Source organism: Mustela nigripes, chromosome 3, assembly GCF_022355385.1.
Source record: "Mustela nigripes isolate SB6536 chromosome 3, MUSNIG.SB6536, whole genome shotgun sequence".
Lineage (NCBI taxonomy): Eukaryota > Metazoa > Chordata > Mammalia > Carnivora > Mustelidae > Mustela > Mustela nigripes.
In genome coordinates, this window is record NC_081559.1 from 62,224,105 (window position 1) to 62,232,684 (window position 8,580).

The window sequence follows — 8,580 nt, forward strand, 5'->3', positions numbered from 1 at the left end:
TCATTCATTAGCAGATAAACTAGACTACCATGAAGCTATCACACTGCTGCTGCTTTGTTATCAACGCGTGAATCGTTATACCTATAAATAAAAGTGAATTTCTTTTTCACATTATCTTTTCTGTTTTTGATATCCAGTGTTAGTAATACAAATTCTACTGTAAGAGTTCAGTCACAAGTACATATTACACTCGACATACTTACATTCTTGTTACGGGCCATCCAAAACAAAACTTCCTCGTTCTGTCTGAAGGATCCCTGGAGGGATTTGCCTATGAGCTCACTGGCAAAGCATGGTGTATATTATTTATTATCTTCCCAAGTCTCTTTTACCTTTCAACCATTTATCCCATATCTATTTTATGTATCATTTTAATCTCCCAAACACTTTGTAATCTGTTGCTTTTAGTCTATGTTTTTTGTATTTTTATTGCCTTTTTTGGCAGCTCTGAGATTTTTGTCTCTGCTTAAACCCACAAAAGAACTATCTGAAACTCTCATAAAGTATTACACTAAACATATCTGAGAGTTCATCAAACATTAAGTGATGGTGTCACCTGTGTTGTTGAGAAGGTTAAAGGGGAGACCTGAATTATGGGAGACAGAAAAGATACTGGTTGAACCAGCCAACCACCGGTAAATTCCTAAGGCTATTCACAAATGATGTTCTATAATTTGGGCACAAAAAAGTATAATGTGTTGAAATTAACCGATAGTATCTTCCAAAACCAGGATAGGAATAAATATTTATTTTACTTCATGATACCATGGAAATCTTGGCCAGATACCCTTCTATCTTGGCCATAATTGTCTCTCCAATTGTTAAAACTTCTATAAAATTTCTGGAGAAGAAAGAAATAGACAGTAATATGAAGACAGTAAATTAAACAGCACAGTACCAGAAGAGTTTGTTTTTTTCCTCATTAAATAGGATTATAATTCTATATTTATCTTCTAGTATCTGCTACTTGGCAATATTCTAACTTGAGTAAAAACAGTTATGCTGTTGTGGGTTACCTGGGTGGCTCAGTGGGTTAAAGCCTCTGCCTTCGGCTCAGGTCATGATTCCAGAGTCTTGGGATCAAGCCTTGTGTCGGGCTCTCTGCTCAGCGGGGAGCCTGCTTCCTCCAATCTCTCTCTCTGCCTACTTGTGATTTCTGTCTGTCAAATAAATAAATAAAAATCTTTATAAAAAAAAAAGAAAAAAACAATTATGCTGTTGTGAAAAATGAAAGAATAAAGTTGCACTTTTTTTGTGTATACATAGCTAAAAAGGAGGGTTCAAAAGTCAGGTTTCAAAGTAGGATTAAAAAGAAAGAACTACAATTAAAACAGTGCAATACACAAGGAAGATTATCAGTCATAGGTTGGAATAATAAAAAGATGGACAAAACAATAGCCAAACTATGGAAAGAGCCCAGGTGTCCATCAACAGATGTATGGGTAAAGAAGATGTGGTTATATATACAATGGGATACTATGCAGCCATCAAAAAACACAAAATCTTCCATTTGCAACGACATGGATGGAACTAGAGGGTATTATGCCAAGTGAAATAAGTCAGAGAAAGATAATTATCATATGATCTCTCGGATATGAGGAATTTGACAGGCAGGATGGGGGTGGGGGGAAGGGAAGGAAGAGTGAAACAAGATGGGACTGGGGAGGGAAACAAACCATAAGAGACTCTTAATCTCAGGAAACAAACTGAGGGTTGCGGAAGGGCTGTGCACAGGAGGGATAAGGTGGTAGGTGATGGACATTGAGGAGGGTATTGCTATGGTGAGTGCTGTGAACTGTGAACTGTGTAAGACTGACGATTCACAGACCTGTACTCCTGAAACAAATAATACAATAATACATTATGTGTTAATAAATTAAAAAAAGGAAGATGGACAAATTATGCAGAATGAAACAACAAAAGAAAAATGGTTTCCTAAATGTTTCAGCATTAGAGTGTTTGCTCTTCTAAATTGAGATGGTTGAGTTTTTGTGCCAGTAAAATCATGTGAAGGAAAATAAACGTGTTTTTTCTTACACGTAGTAGATGCTCTATAATATACTGATGGGTCAGTTATTCATGAAGATTTCCCACTAAGTCAAACAGCCCACCAAAGTCCTTTACCAGAACAGTGCTTTTGCTGATCAGATGCTTTCTATAGAATGCCTTTTCATCAAAACTGCTGTTCTCAAAGTTCTGTTCTTGCAGAAGCCTTGAACTAAACTAGGTTACCCAATATATGAAACATTTGTGTGTAGACACTGAGCAGCATGATATGGGAGACTGATCACTGAGAGTATGGACATAAACAAGGCGAGTCCTGTGATGGTCCCAATTTACCTGAAATTAGTTTCCGGACTGCAACACAAGAAGGGGGAAATACAAAAAGAGCCCTATAATCCCCCTGAATTGAGAAGATGGAAACTGGAGTTTGAGAGGCTGAAGCAATTAGAATTTGTAGCACAGAGGACCATAGAGAAGAATTCTACGCAGAGATCCGCAGAGGAGTGCCCTCAAGTTTTTGGTGGATACTGACATGTGGTGGCGTGAGAACCAAGGCCAGGGAATAGAACTAATACCCGAGGCCAGGGAAAGAACTAATGGAAAATTCTAGGTCACAGAACCCCTAGACCCCACATAGGCTAGAAATAATTTGTGTTTCCCCAGCCAAGGTGGAAAAACCTCATCACAGATGAGATATTGTAGAGTTCTTAGAAGGGCATGGTCTTAGTAATGGGGCTGTATTTGTTTTAGATTAAAGTTGTTTTGGATTTAAAGCAGACTTAAAAGGACCCAACTGATTCCAACTTGCTTAAATTCTAGCCAGGATAAAGTTCATCACTTTCTAAAGGACTTAATGATGTAAAATTAACACTGCTAGTATCCAATTTAAAAACTTAACAGGCATGCAAAGAATAGTCAGCAGAAAACTCAGTCAACAGGAACAGATCCAGAAATGGCAAAGATGAGAGAATTAACAGTTGAGGACGTTAGGTTCCATATTATAAGTGTGCTCCGTATGCTCAAGATCATAGAGAAAAATCTGAATATTATGAGGAGAGAAATAGAAGATATAAAAACAACAGAATGGAACTTCTACATATGAGAAATATGGTATCAGAAATGAAAATTCAGGGGCGCCTGGGTGGCTCAGTGGGTTAAAGCCTCTGCCTTCAGCTCAGGTCATGATCCCAGGGTGGTGGGATCGAGCCCCGCATCGGGCTCTCTGCTCACGGGGGAGCCTGCTTCCCCTCTCTCTCTGCCTGCCTCTCTGTCTACTTGTGATTTCTGTCTCAAATAAATAAATAAAATCTTAAAAAAAAAAGAAATGAAAATTCACTGTATATAAATGCAATTCTCAGAAGAACAAAGAATACATGTGTATATGCAAAATAGAAAAAAGTCTGTAATTACAGACTTCATGTGCAACCTTTTTTGACAGATTGACTACTCTCATTCCAGACTTTAATTTGCCTATATAAATAAATATGTCACTATTATATGAAACAGTAAAATATTAATGCAATAATTGCCTTGCAGTTATAATAATTCATAGGGAACTGTGATCATCTTTAGCTTTGGATAAGCATTTTAATGCATTTACCTAATATATTACATTTGTTAAGTTCACCCTCAAGAATCAGAAATTTTCAGGGCACCTGAGTGCCTGAGGGTTGGGCTTCTGCCTTCAGCTCAGGTCATGGTCTCAGGTCATGGTCTCAGGGTCCTGGGATTGAGCCCCGCATTGGGCCTGCTTCCTTCTCTCTGCCTGCCTCTGTGCCTACTTATGATTTCTCTCTCTGTCAAATGAATAAATAAAATCTTAAAAAAAAAGAATCAGAAATTTTCTTCTATTAAAGTTATATGAAACAGATTCTGAAGGTAGTTCCAAGAGAGAAATTAAAAATATTTCACCAGGGGTGCCTGAGTGGCTCAGTGGGTTTAGTCTTTTAGTCTTCAGCCCAGGTCATGATCTCAGATTCCTGGGATGGAGCCCCGCATCAGGCTCTCTGCTCAGCAAGGAGCCTGCTTCCTCCTCTCTCTCTGCCTGCCTCTCTGCCTACTTGTAATCTCTCTCTCTCTCTCTGTCAAATAAATAAAATCTTTTAAAAAAAATTTTTTACCAATAGTGCTAGTGAAATCAAGACATAACTTCCCAAGCTGCTATTTTAAATGGGAGAGTAGCTATTTAAATGTATTGATTTCACTATATTTACTGAACTGAAACTTCCATTATGTGACATGAAATGTAGTTTGGAAATATGGGCATCTTTTTTGTTGTTATTTTGACTGCTGTCAAAAGTAGAATGTTGACTAATTTGACTGTATAGTTTAGGTTGTGGTAATAATTGAGTTTTGTCAGTAGTAGATGATAAAGAAAAGACAGGGATGGAACATTTGAGAAAGAAGAAACTGTCCAAAACAAACAAACAAACAAACAAAAGTCCCAGGTCAGCAAACCAAGACTTAATACCTAACTTAATTGCAGTTTCAACCTCTCCCAGAAATATAATCTTAAACTAGTCGATCTGGAATTTCCTGGTCTGCACTAGTGAGTAATCCATCTGATAGACCCAAAGAAATATGAAATCTCTTTCTTTGTCCTGCCCCCTTCAGCCTATAGAGGTCTCCCATTTTGTTTAGCTCCTTTCTGTTTGCTAGATGAGATGCTGTATGATTCATGAATTGTTGCGTAAGGCCAATTTGATCTTTAAATGTACTCGGTTGAATTTTGTTTTGTTTTAACAAAACAATGGAATAAATATTCTCAATTTGGGGATTAAAAGTTTAGAGAGCTAAAAGAGTGGGAAGACTTGGGGAGGTCTACAAGATTTCGGTGTTCAAAGGATCTGGCCTGTATTTGTAAGGCCTTATTTGCCACTTATAGTTAAGGTTTATCATTGAAATCCCAGATTTTCTTGTGGGGGCTTTTTGACATTTAATTTTTTTTTTAACCTTGTGTTTTTGGCACTTCAATAAAGACTTTTTGTAGCTTTGAGGGAAGACACCTCCATTCACCAAAAATTAAAAAGAAAAAGAAAAAAAAAAGAAATCAGGTTTCTTAGAATTTAATTTAGAGTGATGAATAAGGTACGATAAATTATAAATTTGAGGTCTTTTGTAGCAACATCTAAATATGTTAACTATTCCAAGAAAATATTGGTGTTCTTAGAAACATTATTTGAACTGTAGTAAAGATAGGTTGAGTGGTAAATGAGATGTATCTTTTTAAATGGTCAGTGTATTTTTACAAAAATTTCAGAAAAATAGTTTTAACTCTTGAAATTATTTTGGTCCTTTCCAGTGAAATTAATGATAACACTTACTGAAGTTTTAATATGTGCCAGAGATTATTTTTTAAAACCTTGTGTGTTTAACCCAAATAATCCATACAACAGTATTTTGAGGTAGGTGTTATTACCATCCCCTTTTTTGCAGGTGAAAAAACTAACATGTAAGAGATTAAACAACTTGCCTAAGGCCACAGAGCTAATATGTGGCAGATCTAAGGTGTCAGCCTAAGTTACCAGGCTCTAGAGCCCATCTGCTTAAGCAATGAGCTATATTACCTCCGTAGCAAGTGGCTAGTCTATGTCTCTCAACATACACATTTGGAAAATACTGGCCAGGCTACATTACAATTATGAATTAAAAATTAAATTTGGTAAATGTAGATGAACAATATAAACATAAGGTAAGTAGGGGCTCCTGGGTGGCTCAGTGGGTTAAGCCTCTGCCTTCAGCTCAAGTCATGATCTTAGGGTCCTGAGATCAAGCCCTGCATCAGGCTGTCTGCTCAGCAGGGAACCTGCTCCTCCACCGCCCCCCCCCCCCCCCCCCCCCCCCCCCCCGCCTGCCTCTCTGCCCACTTGTGATCTCTGTCTGTCAAATAAAAACAGAAGATAAATAAACCTCTCAGTAGTTCATTTATTTGCAATTAAACCTGTTGACTGAAAGCAAGCATGTAGAGAAGTTAAACTTCTTCATAGTATAATAGAAAGAGGATAGAAGCCATTTCCTAATTTACCAATTGCTACTGTGTCTTTCCATGGACATGTCTCCTAATCTCTGTGTGTTATAGTTTTCTCCTGCACAAATGAGAAAGTTTGTACTAAATAACTTTTAAGGTTCTTTCTTCTCTAGCCTTTTAGATTTCTTTTATATGAGTATGTGTAAAATTGAAAATTCTTTTGCTGAAACGTATAACCTCCAGAAAAAAATATTATTTATGAACAACATATATTCATGTTTTTTCTATGACTCCCACTTCTGGAAGGTGTTGCCAAAATAGCTAATTAATGTATTTTGATACAAATTAAGAGAAGGAATAAAATGAGATTTAACTGAATAGGAGCCATAGGCTCAAATATGACGTTATCTTTATAGTACTGGATTACGACTTTCCTTCAGAGGTACCCTGCACACTGCATACAGTGAATATTAATTTGCATACATAAAGTTCAAAATTGCTTCCTCCTCCCACATTCATTTTTGATAAATGCTACATCTACTGCCACCTGGTGTTCATAATGTCAAATATGTTTGAAAGTCATCTGAAAACACATTATTATTTTCTTTCTTTTTTCTTTCTTTCTTTCTTTCTTTTTCTTTCTTTCTCTCTCTCTTTCTCTTTCTCCCTCCATCTCTCCCCCATTCCTTCCTTCCTTCCTTCTTTTTAGATTTACAACAAGATGGAGAGGGAAATACAGATTTCTCATATATCGCCAGCCCCCACACATGTATAACCTCCCCCATTATCAGCATCACTCACCAGAAATGGTATCTTTTTTTTTTTTTTTAAACCCAGGAGTGAACCTACATTGTTACATTACCATCACCAGACATCCATAGCTTACCTTAGAGTTCACTCTTGGTGTTGTACATTCTATGAGTCTGGAAAAATGCATAAAAGGTATGTCTACTATTATCTATTTGTGTCTACCACACTATTATCTATAGTGTCTACCACACTATCTTGATGACTATAGCTGTATAGTAAATTTTGAAGTTAGGTAATGTCAGTCCTCCAACTTTGTTCTCCTTCAGTATTGTGTTGGATACGGTGCCTGGGTGGCTCAGTTCGTTCAGCGACTGCCTTCATCTCAGGCCATGATCCCAGAGTCCAGGGATTGAGTCCCGCATCGGACTCCCAGCTCCACGGGGAGTCTGCTTCTCCCTCTGACCCACTCCCCTCTCATGTTCTCTCTCACTCTCTTTCTCTCAAATAAATAAATTTTTAAAAATCTTTTGAAAAAAATATTGTGTTGGATAGTCTAGGCCTTTGGCCTTTCCACATAAACTTTAGAATCAGTTTGTAAATATCCATAGAATAATTAGATACAATTTTGACGGATTGCAATGAATCTATGGATCAAGTTGGAAGAACTGACACTTTGAAAACCTTGAGCCTTCCTATCCTGAACAGAGTGTATCTCTTCATTGATTTAGTTCTTTGATTTTATTCATCTGTTTTGTGTGATTTTTATTTATCTGTTCATGTGCTTTATTAGTTTTCCTCATATGGATCTTGTTATAATTTTCTTTACATGAGAAGCAAAAGAAAAAGTATGTATTGTTGATGTTCAGTTTTAAGACCTATCTCTAGATGATCAGAAGGGAACCACTTCTGAGTATTTGTAAGAGTGATATGCAAAGAAGTAATTTCAGCTAGTAAACATGACAGGTTTAATTTAGGTTTATTTCCTTTTTCTGAAATACATATTTTTTAATGCTGAGATATATATTTAATAGTTCACAATTGTTTTATGCAAAGTTCTCTTTCTCGACTTGTGATTTTGTCACAAATATTCACTTAACTTATTTTTAAGGGGACTACACCTGATACAGAAAAGCCTTCCTCAAATATATAGCCTTGTATTACAGTCTTTTGATTTACAACAAAGCAAAACAAAAAGCTCTTAGAAATATATAAAAATTTGAAACAAAAGAGAGACAGTATAGGTATAGAAGTTAGGATATTTAAATTTTTTGAAAATTTAAATATAATTAACATTTCATAATGCATAATTTATTTTTAGTAAATCTCAAATAAAATTTTTTAAATTTATGAACAAGATATTTTTACTTCTTCCATTATAATAAAATTGGTTGGAGGAAATTCAAGATATAGTGGTTAGAGGTAACAGGTAGAATCACTGGCTAGACAGGAAATCCAGGGGAGAAAAAGGGAAACAGTTATAGAATAAAAGCACTGTTTAAATGGCATTGGGTGAAGAAGGTAGGTAGGTGATCGTATCCATGAGGCACACGTGTTCTTTAGAAGAGATGTACATATAGCTCTTCAGGAAGGCCCTTTAATCTTAAAAGTAGATTACTCCTGAGTGTGGCAAGGCTTTAAATAATCCCTAATAGAGTTCTAAACAGATATCAAACTTGAACATTGCCCCTAATTTCTCCTCTCTATTTTCCTACTTTTGTTGGTCTACGCTCTTGAAGGAGAGGAGAAAAAAAAAATAATGGCAAGAAAAGGAGACGTGGAGAGGCATCTAATGATAAAAAGCTTTATCCTTTACAATGAAATGCAAAAACATTAATAACGAGGGGCACCTGGGTGGCTAG